The sequence below is a fragment of the Taudactylus pleione genome, unplaced genomic scaffold (assembly GCF_031769625.1).
Source record: "Taudactylus pleione unplaced genomic scaffold, aTauple2 ptg000100l, whole genome shotgun sequence".
In the NCBI taxonomy this organism is placed as follows: Eukaryota; Metazoa; Chordata; class Amphibia; order Anura; family Myobatrachidae; genus Taudactylus; species Taudactylus pleione.
The window spans coordinates 14678438-14690771 of NW_028284502.1; positions in this window are offsets into that span (position 1 = coordinate 14678438).

Sequence of the window (12334 nt, forward strand, 5' to 3'; positions counted from 1 at the left end):
AGCATGGGAGATTCTGTGAGCGATGCATCCCAGTCAGAGCTCCGGGAGAGCATGGGAGATTCTGAGAGCAAAGCTTCCGGCCAGTGCTCCAGGAGAGCATGGCATATTCTCCGAGCGTGGCATCCCGGCCATAGCTCCAGGAGAGCATGGGAAATTCTGAGAGTGAGGTGTCCCGGCCAGGGCTCCAGGAGAGCATAAGAGATTTTGTAGGTGAGGCATCCTGGCCAGGGCTCCAGGAGAGCAAGGGAGATTCTGTGAGTGAAGCATCCTGGCCACGGCTCCAGGAGAGCATGGGAAAATCTGGAAGCGAGGCATCCCAGTCAGGGCTCCAGGAAAGCATGGGAGATTCTGCGAGCGAGCTGTCCTGGCCAAGGCACCAGGAGAGCATGGGAGATTCTGTGAGCGAGGCATCCAGGCCAAGGCTCCTGGAGAGTATGGGAAATTCTGTGAGTGAGGCATCCTGGCCAGGGCTCCAGGAGAGCATGGGAGATTTTGCGAGCAAGGCATCCTCGTCAAAGCTCCAGGAGAGCATGGGAGATTCTGTGAGCGAGGCATCCAGGCCAAGGCTCCTGGAGAGTATGGGAAATTCTGAGAGCGAAGCATCCTGGCCACGGCTCCAGGAGAGCATGGGAGATTCTGAGAGAGAAGCGTCCGGCCAGGGCTCCAGGAGTGCATGGGATATTCTGCGAGTGAGGCTTCCATGCCAAGGCACCAGGAGAGGATGGGAGATTCTGAGAGTGAGGCATACTGGACTGGACTCAAGGAGAGCATGGGAGATTCTGTGAGTGAGGCATCCAGGCCGAGGCTCCAGGAGAGCATGGGAGATTCTGTGAGTGAGGCATCCTGGCCAGGGCTCCAGGAGAGCAACCCAGTGGCAGACAGGGGAAATGCAACCTCCGGATGTCCCGATGAGGTTTTGAAAATGGGCCCGATGCCAGGACCCAGTTCCAGGAGGCTGGGTAAATTCTACCAGTGACCCGCAAAAGGTGGCGCACAGCAGCAATGCCGTGACGTCCGGGGGAATTCCTCGGGCGGATTAACAGTTTGTGAAGATGTGAGCGAGAGAGAGCCTGGAAGAGATCCGTGGGGGTGAGGCATCCCATCCAGGGCTCCAGGAGAGCATGGGAGATTCTGCGAGTGAGTTTGCCTGGAGAGGGAACCAGGAGCACGAGGGAAATATTGCGACTGAGCTAGCCCAATCAGGGAACCAGAGGGTGACCATGGGTGAGAGACCCTTCGCAGTTGTGGTTCCCAGGTGGGCTAAACAGGGTGAATCTTCTCCCTCCCTTTACCAGGAGCACGAAGGCCAAAGCCCTGGCCAGGGCTCCAGGAGAGCATGGGAGATTCTGAGAATGAGGCATCCCGGCCAAAGCTCCAGGAGAAGATGGGAGATGCTGCGAGCGAGGTGTCCTGGCCAGGGTTTCAGGATAGCATGGGAGATTCTTGGAGAGAGGCATCCCAGCCAGGGCTCCAGGAGAGCATGTGGCTCCAGGAGAGCATTCTGTGAGCGAGTCATCTCTTACCTGCGGCGCACTGCCACCCAGTGGCAGATAGGGGAACTGCAACCTCCGGAAGTCCCGATGAGGTTTTGAAAAAGGGCCCGATGCCGGGACCCAGTTCCAGGAGGCCGGGTAAAATCTGCCAGTGCCCCGCAAAAGGTGGTGCGCAGCAGTGACGCCATGACGTCCAGGGGAATTCCACGAGTGGATACACAGATGGCGAAGAGGCAAGAGAGAGAGAGAGAGCCAGGAAGAGATCTGTGGGGATGAGGCATCCCAGCCAGGGCTCCAGGAGAGGATGGGAGATTCTGTGAGCAAGGCGTCCCGGCCAGGGCTCCAGGAGAGCATGGGAAAATCTGTGAGCAACGCATCCCAGCCATGGCTCCAGGAGAGCATGGGAGATTCTGGAAGTGAGGAATCCTGGCCAGGGCTCCAAGAGAGCATGGGAGATTCTGTGAGCGAGGCATCCCAGTCAGGGCTCCAGGAGAGCATGGTATATTCTCCGAGTGAGGCATCCTGGCCAAGGCTCCAGGAGAGCATGGGAGATTCTGAGAGTGAGGTGTCCTAGCAAGGGCTACAGGAGAGCATGGGAGATTCTGCGAGTGAGGCATCCTGGCAAAAGCTCCAGGAGAGCATGGGAGATTCTGTGAGTGAAGTGTCCCGGCCAGGGCTCCAGGAGAGCATGGGAGATTTTGTGAGTAGGGCCTCCCAGACTGGGCTCCAGGAGAGCATGGGAGATTCTGCGAGTGAGGCGTCCTGGCCAGGGCTCCAGGAGAGCATGGGTGGCTCCAGGAGACCCAAAGCCCCGGCCAGGGATCCAGGAGAGCATGGGAGATTCTGAGAGCAAAGTGTCTGGCCATGGATATAGGAGAGCATGGGATATTCTGCAAGCGAGGCATCCTGGCCAAGACTCCAGGAGAGCATGGAAGATTCTGAGAGCGAGGCGTCCTTGCCAGGGCTCCAGGGGAGCATAAGAGATTCTGTAGGCGAGGCATCCTGGCCAAGGCTCCAGGAGAGCATGGGAGATTCTGAGAGTGAGGTGTCCCAGCAAGGGCTGATGGAGAGCATAAGAGATTCTGTAGGCGAGGCATCCTGGCCAGGGTTCCAGGGGAGCATGGGAGAATCTTGGAGTGAGGCGTCCCAGCAAGGGCTACAGGATAGCATGGGAGATTCTGCAAGCAAGGCATCCTGGCCAGGGCTCCAGGAGAGCATGGGAGATTCTGAGAGCGAAGTGTCTGGCCATGGATATATGTGAGCATGGGATATTCTGCAAGCGAGGCATCCTGGCCAAGACTCCAGGAGAGCATGGAAGATTCTGCGAGCGAGGCGTCCCTGCCAGGGCTCCAGGAGAGCTTAAGAGATTCTGTAGGTGAGGTATCCTGGCCAGGGCTCCAGGAGAGCATGGTAGATTCCAGAAGGGAGGCATCCCGGCCAGTGCTCCAGTAGAGCAAGGGAGATTCTTGAAGCGAGGCATCCCGGCCAGGGCTCCAGGAGAGCATGAGAGATTCCATAGGTGAGGCATCCCAGCCATGGCTCCAGGAGAGCATGGGAGATTCTGTGAGCGAAGCATACTGAGCACGGCTCCAAGAGAGCAGGGGAGATTCTGTGAGTGAGGCATCCCATTCAGGGCTCCAGGAGAGCATGTTAGAATCTTGAAGCGAGGCGTCCCAGCCAGGGCTGCAAGAGAGATTCTGTGAGCGAGGCTTCCTGGCCATAGCTACAGGATAGCATGGGAGATTCAGTTAGTGAGGCATCCCGGCCAGGGTTCCAGGAGAGTATGGGAGATTCTGCGAGCGGGGTGTCCCTGCCAAAGCTTCAGCAGAGCATGAGAGATTCTGAGAGCGAAGCATCTGGCCATGGCTATAGGAGAGCATGGGAGATTCTGAGAGCGAGGCATCCTGGCCATGGTTCCAGGAGGGCATGGGAGATTCTGCGAGTGAAGCATCCTGGCCATGGCTCCAGGAGAGCATGGGGGATTCTGGAAGCGAGGCATCCCGGCCAGGGTTCCAAGAAAGCAAGGGAGATTCTTGAAGCGAGGCATAGCGGCCAGGGCTCCAGGAGAGCATGGGAGATTCTGCGAGCAAAGCATACCGGCCACGGCTCCAAGAGAGCATGGGAGATTCTGTGAGCGAGGCATCCCAGTTAGGGCTCCAAGAGAGCATGAGAGATTCTGTGAGCAAGGCATCCCAGTTAGGGCTCCAAGAGAGCATGGGAGATTCTGTGAGCGAGGCATCCCAGTTAGGGCTCCAAGAGAGCATGAGAGATTCTGTGAGCAAGGCATCCCAGTTAGGGCTCCATGAGAGCTTGGAAGATTCTGTGAGCGAGGCATCCCTTTCCGGTCTCCAAGACAGCATGGGAGATTCTGTGAGCGAGGCATCCCAGTCAGAGCTCCAGGAGAGCATGGGAGAATCTGAGAGCGAAGCGTCCAGCCAGGGCTCCAGGAGAGCATGAGATATTCTCCAAGCGAGGCATCCTGGCCAAGGCTCCAGGTGAGCATGGGAGATTCGGCGTGTGAGGTATCCTGGCCAAGGCTCCAGGAGAGCATGAGAGATTCTGCAAGTGTGGCATTCCGGCCAGTGCTCCAAGAGAGCATGGCAGATTCTGTGAGCGATGCATCCCAGTCAGAGCTCCGGGAGAGCATGGGAGATTCTGAGAGCAAAGCTTCCGGCCAGTGCTCCAGGAGAGCATGGCATATTCTCCGAGCGTGGCATCCCGGCCATAGCTCCAGGAGAGCATGGGAAATTCTGAGAGTGAGGTGTCCCGGCCAGGGCTCCAGGAGAGCATAAGAGATTTTGTAGGTGAGGCATCCTGGCCAGGGCTCCAGGAGAGCAAGGGAGATTCTGTGAGTGAAGCATCCTGGCCACGGCTCCAGGAGAGCATGGGAAAATCTGGAAGCGAGGCATCCCAGTCAGGGCTCCAGGAAAGCATGGGAGATTCTGCGAGCGAGCTGTCCCGGCCAAGGCACCAGGAGAGCATGGGAGATTCTGTGAGCGAGGCATCCAGGCCAAGGCTCCTGGAGAGTATGGGAAATTCTGTGAGTGAGGCATCCTGGCCAGGGCTCCAGGAGAGCATTGGAGATTTTGCGAGCAAGGCATCCTCGCCAAAGCTCCAGGAGAGCATGGGAGATTCTGTGAGCGAGGCATCCAGGCCAAGGCTCCTGGAGAGTATGGGAAATTCTGAGAGCGAAGCATCCTGGCCACGGCTCCAGGAGAGCATGGGAGATTCTGAGAGAGAAGCGTCCGGCCAGGGCTCCAGGAGTGCATGGGATATTCTGCGAGTGAGGCTTCCATGCCAAGGCACCAGGAGAGGATGGGAGATTCTGAGAGTGAGGCATACTGGACTGGACTCAAGGAGAGCATGGGAGATTCTGTGAGTGAGGCATCCAGGCCGAGGCTCCAGGAGAGCATGGGAGATTCTGTGAGTGAGGCATCCTGGCCAGGGCTCCAGGAGAGCAACCCAGTGGCAGACAGGGGAAATGCAACCTCCGGATGTCCCGATGAGGTTTTGAAAATGGGCCCGATGCCAGGACCCAGTTCCAGGAGGCTGGGTAAATTCTACCAGTGACCCGCAAAAGGTGGCGCACAGCAGCAATGCCGTGACGTCCGGGGGAATTCCTCGGGCGGATTAACAGTTTGTGAAGATGTGAGCGAGAGAGAGCCTGGAAGAGATCCGTGGGGGTGAGGCATCCCATCTAGGGCTCCAGGAGAGCATGGGAGATTCTGCGAGTGAGTTTGCCTGGAGAGGGAACCAGGAGCACGAGGGAAATATTGCGACTGAGCTAGCCCAATCAGGGAACCAGAGGGTGACCATGGGTGAGAGACCCTTCGCAGTTGTGGTTCCCAGGTGGGCTAAACAGGGTGAATCTTCTCCCTCCCTTTACCAGGAGCACGAGGGCCAAAGCCCTGGCCAGGGCTCCAGGAGAGCATGGGAGATTCTGAGAATGAGGCATCCCGGCCAAAGCTCCAGGAGAAGATGGGAGATGCTGCGAGCGAGGTGTCCTGGCCAGGGTTTCAGGATAGCATGGGAGATTCTTGGAGAGAGGCATCCCAGCCAGGGCTCCAGGAGAGCATGTGGCTCCAGGAGAGCATTCTGTGAGCGAGTCATCTCTTACCTGCGGCGCACTGCCACCCAGTGGCAGATAGGGGAACTGCAACCTCCGGAAGTCCCGATGAGGTTTTGAAAAAGGGCCCGATGCCGGGACCCAGTTCCAGGAGGCCGGGTAAAATCTGCCAGTGCCCCGCAAAAGGTGGTGCGCAGCAGTGACGCCATGACGTCCAGGGGAATTCCACGAGTGGATACACAGATGGCGAAGAGGCAAGAGAGAGAGAGAGCCAGGAAGAGATCTGTGGGGATGAGGCATCCCAGCCAGGGCTCCAGGAGAGGATGGGAGATTCTGCGAGCAAGGCGTCCCGGCCAGGGCTCCAGGAGAGCATGGGAAAATCTGTGAGCAACGCATCCCAGCCATGGCTCCAGGAGAGCATGGGAGATTCTGGAAGTGAGGAATCCTGGCAAGGGCTCCAAGAGAGCATGGGAGATTCTGTGAGCGAGGCATCCCAGTCAGGGCTCCAGGAGAGCATGGTATATTCTCCGAGTGAGGCATCCTGGCCAAGGCTCCAGGAGAGCATGGGAGATTCTGAGAGTGAGGTGTCCTAGCAAGGGCTACAGGAGAGCATGGGAGATTCTGCGAGTGAGGCATCCTGGCAAAAGCTCCAGGAGAGCATGGGAGATTCTGTGAGTGAAGTGTCCCGGCCAGGGCTCCAGGAGAGCATGGGAGATTTTGTGAGTAGGGCCTCCCAGACTGGGCTCCAGGAGAGCATGGGAGATTCTGCGAGTGAGGCGTCCTGGCCAGGGCTCCAGGAGAGCATGGGTGGCTCCAGGAGACCCAAAGCCCCGGCCAGGGATCCAGGAGAGCATGGGAGATTCTGAGAGCAAAGTGTCTGGCCATGGATATAGGAGAGCATGGGATATTCTGCAAGCGAGGCATCCTGGCCAAGACTCCAGGAGAGCATGGAAGATTCTGAGAGCGAGGCATCCTTGCCAGGGCTCCAGGGGAGCATAAGAGATTCTGTAGGTGAGGCATCCTGGCCAGGGCTCCAGGAGAGCATGGGAGATTCTGTGAGTGAAGCATCCTGGCCATGGCTCCAGGAGAGCATGGTAGATTCCAGAAGGGAGGCATCCCGGCCAGTGCTCCAGTAGAGCAAGGGAGATTCTTGAAGTGAGGCATCCCAGTCTGGGTTCCAGGAGAGCAATGGAGATTCTTGAAGCGAGGCGTCCCGGCCAGGGCTCCAGGAGAGCATAAGAGATTTCATAGGCGAGGCATCCCAGCCATGGCTCCAGGAGAGCATGGGAGATTCTGGAAGCGAGGCATCCCGGCCAGGGCTCCAAGAGCGCATGGGAGATTCTGTGAGCGAGGCATCCCAGTCAGGGCTCCAGGAGAGCATGGGATATTCTCCGAGTGAGGCATCCTGGCCAAGGCTCCAGGAGAGCATGGGAGATTCTGAGAGTGAGGTGTCCCAGCAAGGGCTCATGGAGAGCATAAGAGATTCTGTAGGCGAGGCATCCTGGCCAGGGTTCCAGGGGAGCATGGGAGAATCTTGGAGTGAGGCATCCCAGCAAGGGCTACAGGAAAGCATGGGAGATTCTGCAAGCAAGGCATCCTGGCCAGGGCTCCAGGAGAGCATGGGAGATTCTGAGAGCGAAGTGTCTGGCCATGGATATATGTGAGCATGGGATATTCTGCAAGCGAGGCATCCTGGCCAAGACTCCAGGAGAGCATGGAAGATTCTGTGAGCGAGGCGTCCCTGCCAGGGCTCCAGGAGAGCTTAAGAGATTCTGTAGGTGAGGTATCCTGGCCAGGGCTCCAGGAGAGCATGGTAGATTCCAGAAGGGAGGCATCCCGGCCAGTGCTCCAGTAGAGCAAGGGAGATTCTTGAAGCGAGGCGTCCCGGCCAGGGCTCCAGGAGAGCATGAGAGATTCCATAGGTGAGGCATCCCAGCCATGGCTCCAGGAGAGCATGGGAGATTCTGTGAGCGAAGCATACTGAGCATGGCTCCAAGAGAGCAGGGGAGATTCTGTGAGTGAGGCATCCCATTCAGGGCTCCAGGAGAGCATGTTAGAATCTTGAAGCGAGGCGTCCCAGCCAGGGCTGCAAGAGAGATTCTGTGAGCGAGGCGTCCTGGCCATAGCTACAGGAGAGCATGGGAGATTCAGTTAGTGAGGCATCCCGGCCAGGGTTCCAGGAGAGTATGGGAGATTCTGCGAGCGGGGTGTCCCTGCCAAAGCTTCAGCAGAGCATGAGAGATTCTGAGAGCGAAGCATCTGGCCATGGCTATAGGAGAGTATGGGAGATTCTGAGAGCGAGGCATCCTGGCCATGGTTCCAGGAGGGCATGGGAGATTCTGCGAGTGAAGCATCCTGGCCATGGCTCCAGGAGAGCATGGGGGATTCTGGAAGCGAGGCATCCCGGCCAGGGTTCCAAGAAAGCAAGGGAGATTCTTGAAGCGAGGCATAGCGGCCAGGGCTCCAGGAGAGCATGGGAGATTCTGCGAGCAAAGCATACCGGCCACGGCTCCAAGAGAGCATGGGAGATTCTGTGAGCGAGGCATCCCAGTTAGGGCTCCAAGAGAGCATGAGAGATTCTGTGAGCAAGGCATCCCAGTTAGGGCTCCAAGAGAGCATGGGAGATTCTGTGAGCGAGGCATCCCAGTTAGGGCTCCAAGAGAGCATGAGAGATTCTGTGAGCAAGGCATCCCAGTTAGGGCTCCATGAGAGCTTGGAAGATTCTGTGAGCGAGGCATCCCTTTCCGGTCTCCAAGACAGCATGGGAGATTCTGTGAGCGAGGCATCCCAGTCAGAGCTCCAGGAGAGCATGGGAGAATCTGAGAGCGAAGCGTCCAGCCAGGGCTCCAGGAGAGCATGAGATATTCTCCAAGCGAGGCATCCTGGCCAAGGCTCCAGGTGAGCATGGGAGATTCGGCGTGTGAGGTATCCTGGCCAAGGCTCCAGGAGAGCATGAGAGATTCTGCAAGTGTGGCATTCCGGCCAGGGCTCCAAGAGAGCATGGGAGATTCTGTGAGCGATGCATCCCAGTCAGAGCTCCGGGAGAGCATGGGAGATTCTGAGAGCAAAGCTTCCAGCCAGTGCTCCAGGAGAGCATGGCATATTCTCCGAGCGTGGCATCCCGGCCATAGCTCCAGGAGAGCATGGGAAATTCTGAGAGTGAGGTGTCCCGGCCAGGGCTCCAGGAGAGCATAAGAGATTTTGTAGGTGAGGCATCCTGGCCAGGGCTCCAGGAGAGCAAGGGAGATTCTGTGAGTGAAGCATCCTGGCCACGGCTCCAGGAGAGCATGGGAAAATCTGGAAGCGAGGCATCCCAGTCAGGGCTCCAGGAAAGCATGGGAGATTCTGCGAGCGAGCTGTCCCGGCCAAGGCACCAGGAGAGCATGGGAGATTCTGTGAGCGAGGCATCCAGGCCAAGGCTCCTGGAGAGTATGGGAAATTCTGTGAGTGAGGCATCCTGGCCAGGGCTCCAGGAGAGCATGGGAGATTTTGCAAGCAAGGCATCCTCGCCAAAGCTCAAGGAGAGCATGGGAGATTCTGTGAGCGAGGCATCCAGGCCAAGGCTCCTGGAGAGTATGGGAAATTCTGAGAGCGAAGCATCCTGGCCACGGCTCCAGGAGAGCATGGGAGATTCTGAGAGAGAAGCGTCCGGCCAGGGCTCCAGGAGTGCATGGGATATTCTGCGAGTGAGGCTTCCATGCCAAGGCACCAGGAGAGGATGGGAGATTCTGAGAGTGAGGCATACTGGACTGGACTCAAGGAGAGCATGGGAGATTCTGTGAGTGAGGCATCCAGGCCGAGGCTCCAGGAGAGCATGGGAGATTCTGTGAGTGAGGCATCCTGGCCAGGGCTCCAGGAGAGCAACCCAGTGGCAGACAGGGGAAATGCAACCTCCGGATGTCCCGATGAGGTTTTGAAAATGGGCCCGATGCCAGGACCCAGTTCCAGGAGGCTGGGTAAATTCTACCAGTGACCCGCAAAAGGTGGCGCACAGCAGCAATGCCGTGACGTCCGGGGGAATTCCTCGGGCGGATTAACAGTTTGTGAAGATGTGAGCGAGAGAGAGCCTGGAAGAGATCCGTGGGGGTGAGGCATCCCATCCAGGGCTCCAGGAGAGCATGGGAGATTCTGCGAGTGAGTTTGCCTGGAGAGGGAACCAGGAGCACGAGGGAAATATTGCGACTGAGCTAGCCCAATCAGGGAACCAGAGGGTGACCATGGGTGAGAGACCCTTCGCAGTTGTGGTTCCCAGGTGGGCTAAACAGGGTGAATCTTCTCCCTCCCTTTACCAGGAGCACGAGGGCCAAAGCCCTGGCCAGGGCTCCAGGAGAGCATGGGAGATTCTGAGAATGAGGCATCCCGGCCAAAGCTCCAGGAGAAGATGGGAGATGCTGTGAGCGAGGTGTCCTGGCCAGGGTTTCAGGATAGCATGGGAGATTCTTGGAGAGAGGCATCCCAGCCAGGGCTCCAGGAGAGCATGTGGCTCCAGGAGAGCATTCTGTGAGCGAGTCATCTCTTACCTGCGGCGCACTGCCACCCAGTGGCAGATAGGGGAACTGCAACCTCCGGAAGTCCCGATGAGGTTTTGAAAAAGGGCCCGATGCCGGGACCCAGTTCCGTGACATCTGGGGGGAATTCCTCGAGTGGATTCACAGATGGCAAAGAGGCAAGAGAGAGAGAGCCAGGAAGAGTCAGTGGGGATGAGGTGTCCCAGCCAGGGCTCCAGGAGAGGATGGGAGATTCTGTGAGCTAGGAGTCCTGGCCAAAGCTCCAGGAGAGCATGGGAGGTTCTGAGATCAAAGCATCCTGGCCACTGCTCCAGGATAGCATGGGAGATTCTGTGACCGAGGCATCCAAGTCAGAGCTCCAGGAGAGCATGGGAGATTCTGAGAGCAAAGCGTCCAGCCAGGGCTCCAGGAGAGCATGGGATATATTCTGTGATTGGGCATCCCAGTTAGTGCTCCAAGAGAGCATGGGAGATTCTGTGAGCAAGACATCCCAGTTAGAGCTCCAAGAGAGCATGGGAGATTCTGAGAGTCTGTGGGGATGAGGTGTCCAGCCAGGGCTCCAGGAGAGCATGGGATATTCTCTGAGTGAGGCATCCTGGCCAAGGCTAAAGAAGAGCATGGGATATTCTGCGAGGGAGGCTTCCAGGCCAAGGCACCAGGAGAGCATGGGAGATTCTGTGAGCGAGGCATCCAGGCCAAGGCTCCAGGAGAGCATGGGAGATTCTGTGAGCGAGGCATCCTGGCCAGGGCTCCTGGAGAGCATGGGAGATTTTGCGAGCAAGGCATCCTTGCCAAAGCTCCAGGAGAGCATGGGAGATTTTGAGAGTGAAGCATCCTGGCCACGGCTCCAGGAGAGAATGGGAGATTCATCACTGAGGCATCCCAGTCAGAGCTCCAGGAGAGCATGGGATATTCTGCGAGTGAGGCTTCCATGCCAAGGCACCAGGAGAGCATGGGAGATTCTGGGAGCGAAGTGTCTGGCCTGGGTTCCAGGAGAGCATGGGATATTCTGTGAGTGAGGCATCCCAGTCAGAGCTCCAGGAGAGCATGGGAGATTCTGAGAGCTAAGCATCCGGCCTGGGCTCCAGGAGAGCATGGGATATTCTGTAAGCGAGGCTTCCAGGCCAAGGCACCAGGAGAGCATGGGAGATTCTGTGACTGAGGCATCCCAGTCAGAGCTCCAGGAGAGCATGGGAGATTCTGAGAGCAAAGCGTCCAGCCAGGGCTCCAGGAGAGCATGGGATATATTCTGTGAGTGAGGCATCTCAGTTAGGGCTCCAAGAGAGCATGGGAGAATCTGTGAGCAAGGCATCCCGGCCAGGGCTTCAAGAGAGCATGGGAGATTCTGTGAGTGAGGCATCCCAGTCAGAGCTACAGGAGAGCAATGGAGATTCTGAGAGTGAAGTGTCCGGCCGGGGCTCCAGGAGAGCATGGGATTTTCTCTGAGTGAGGCATCCTGGCAAAGGCTCCAGGAGAGCATGGGATATTCTGTGAGCGAGGCATCCTGGCCAAGGCTCCAGGAGAGCATGGGAGATTCTGAGAGTGAAGCATCCTGGCCACGGCGCCAGTAGAGCATGGGAGATTCTGTGACCGAGGCATCCCAGTCAGAGCTCCAGGAGAGCATGGGAGATTCAGAGAGCAAAGCACCGGACAGGGCTCCAGGAGAGATTCTGTGAGCGAGGCGTCCTGGCCATAGCTACAGGAGAGCATGGGAGATTCTGCGAGTGAGGCATCACGGCCAGGGTTCCAGGAGAGCATGGGAGATTCTGTGAGTGGGGTGTCCCTGCCAAAGCTCCAGCAGAGCATGGGAGATTCTGAGAGCGAAGTGTCTGGTCATGGCTATAGGAGAGCATGGGAGATTCTGAGAGCGAGGCATCCTGGCAAGGGCTCCAGGAGAGCATATGAGAATCTGTTGGCGAGGCATCCTGGCCAGGGCTCCAGGAGGGCATGGGAGAATCTGAGAACGAAGCATCCTGGCCATGGCTGCAGAAGAGCATGGGAGATTCCGTGACTGAGGCATCCCAGTCAGAGCTCCAGGAGAGCATGGGAGATTCTGAGAGCAAAGTGTCTGGCCAAGGGCTCCAGGAGAGCATGGGATATTCTGTGAGTGAGGCATCCTGGCCAAGGCTTCAGGAGAGCATGGGATATTCTGCGAGCGAGGCTTCCAGGCCAAGGCACCAGGAGAGCATGGGAGATTCTGTGAGTGAGGCATCCATGCCGAGGCTCCAGGAGAGCATGGGAGATTCTGTGAGCGAGGCATCCTGGCC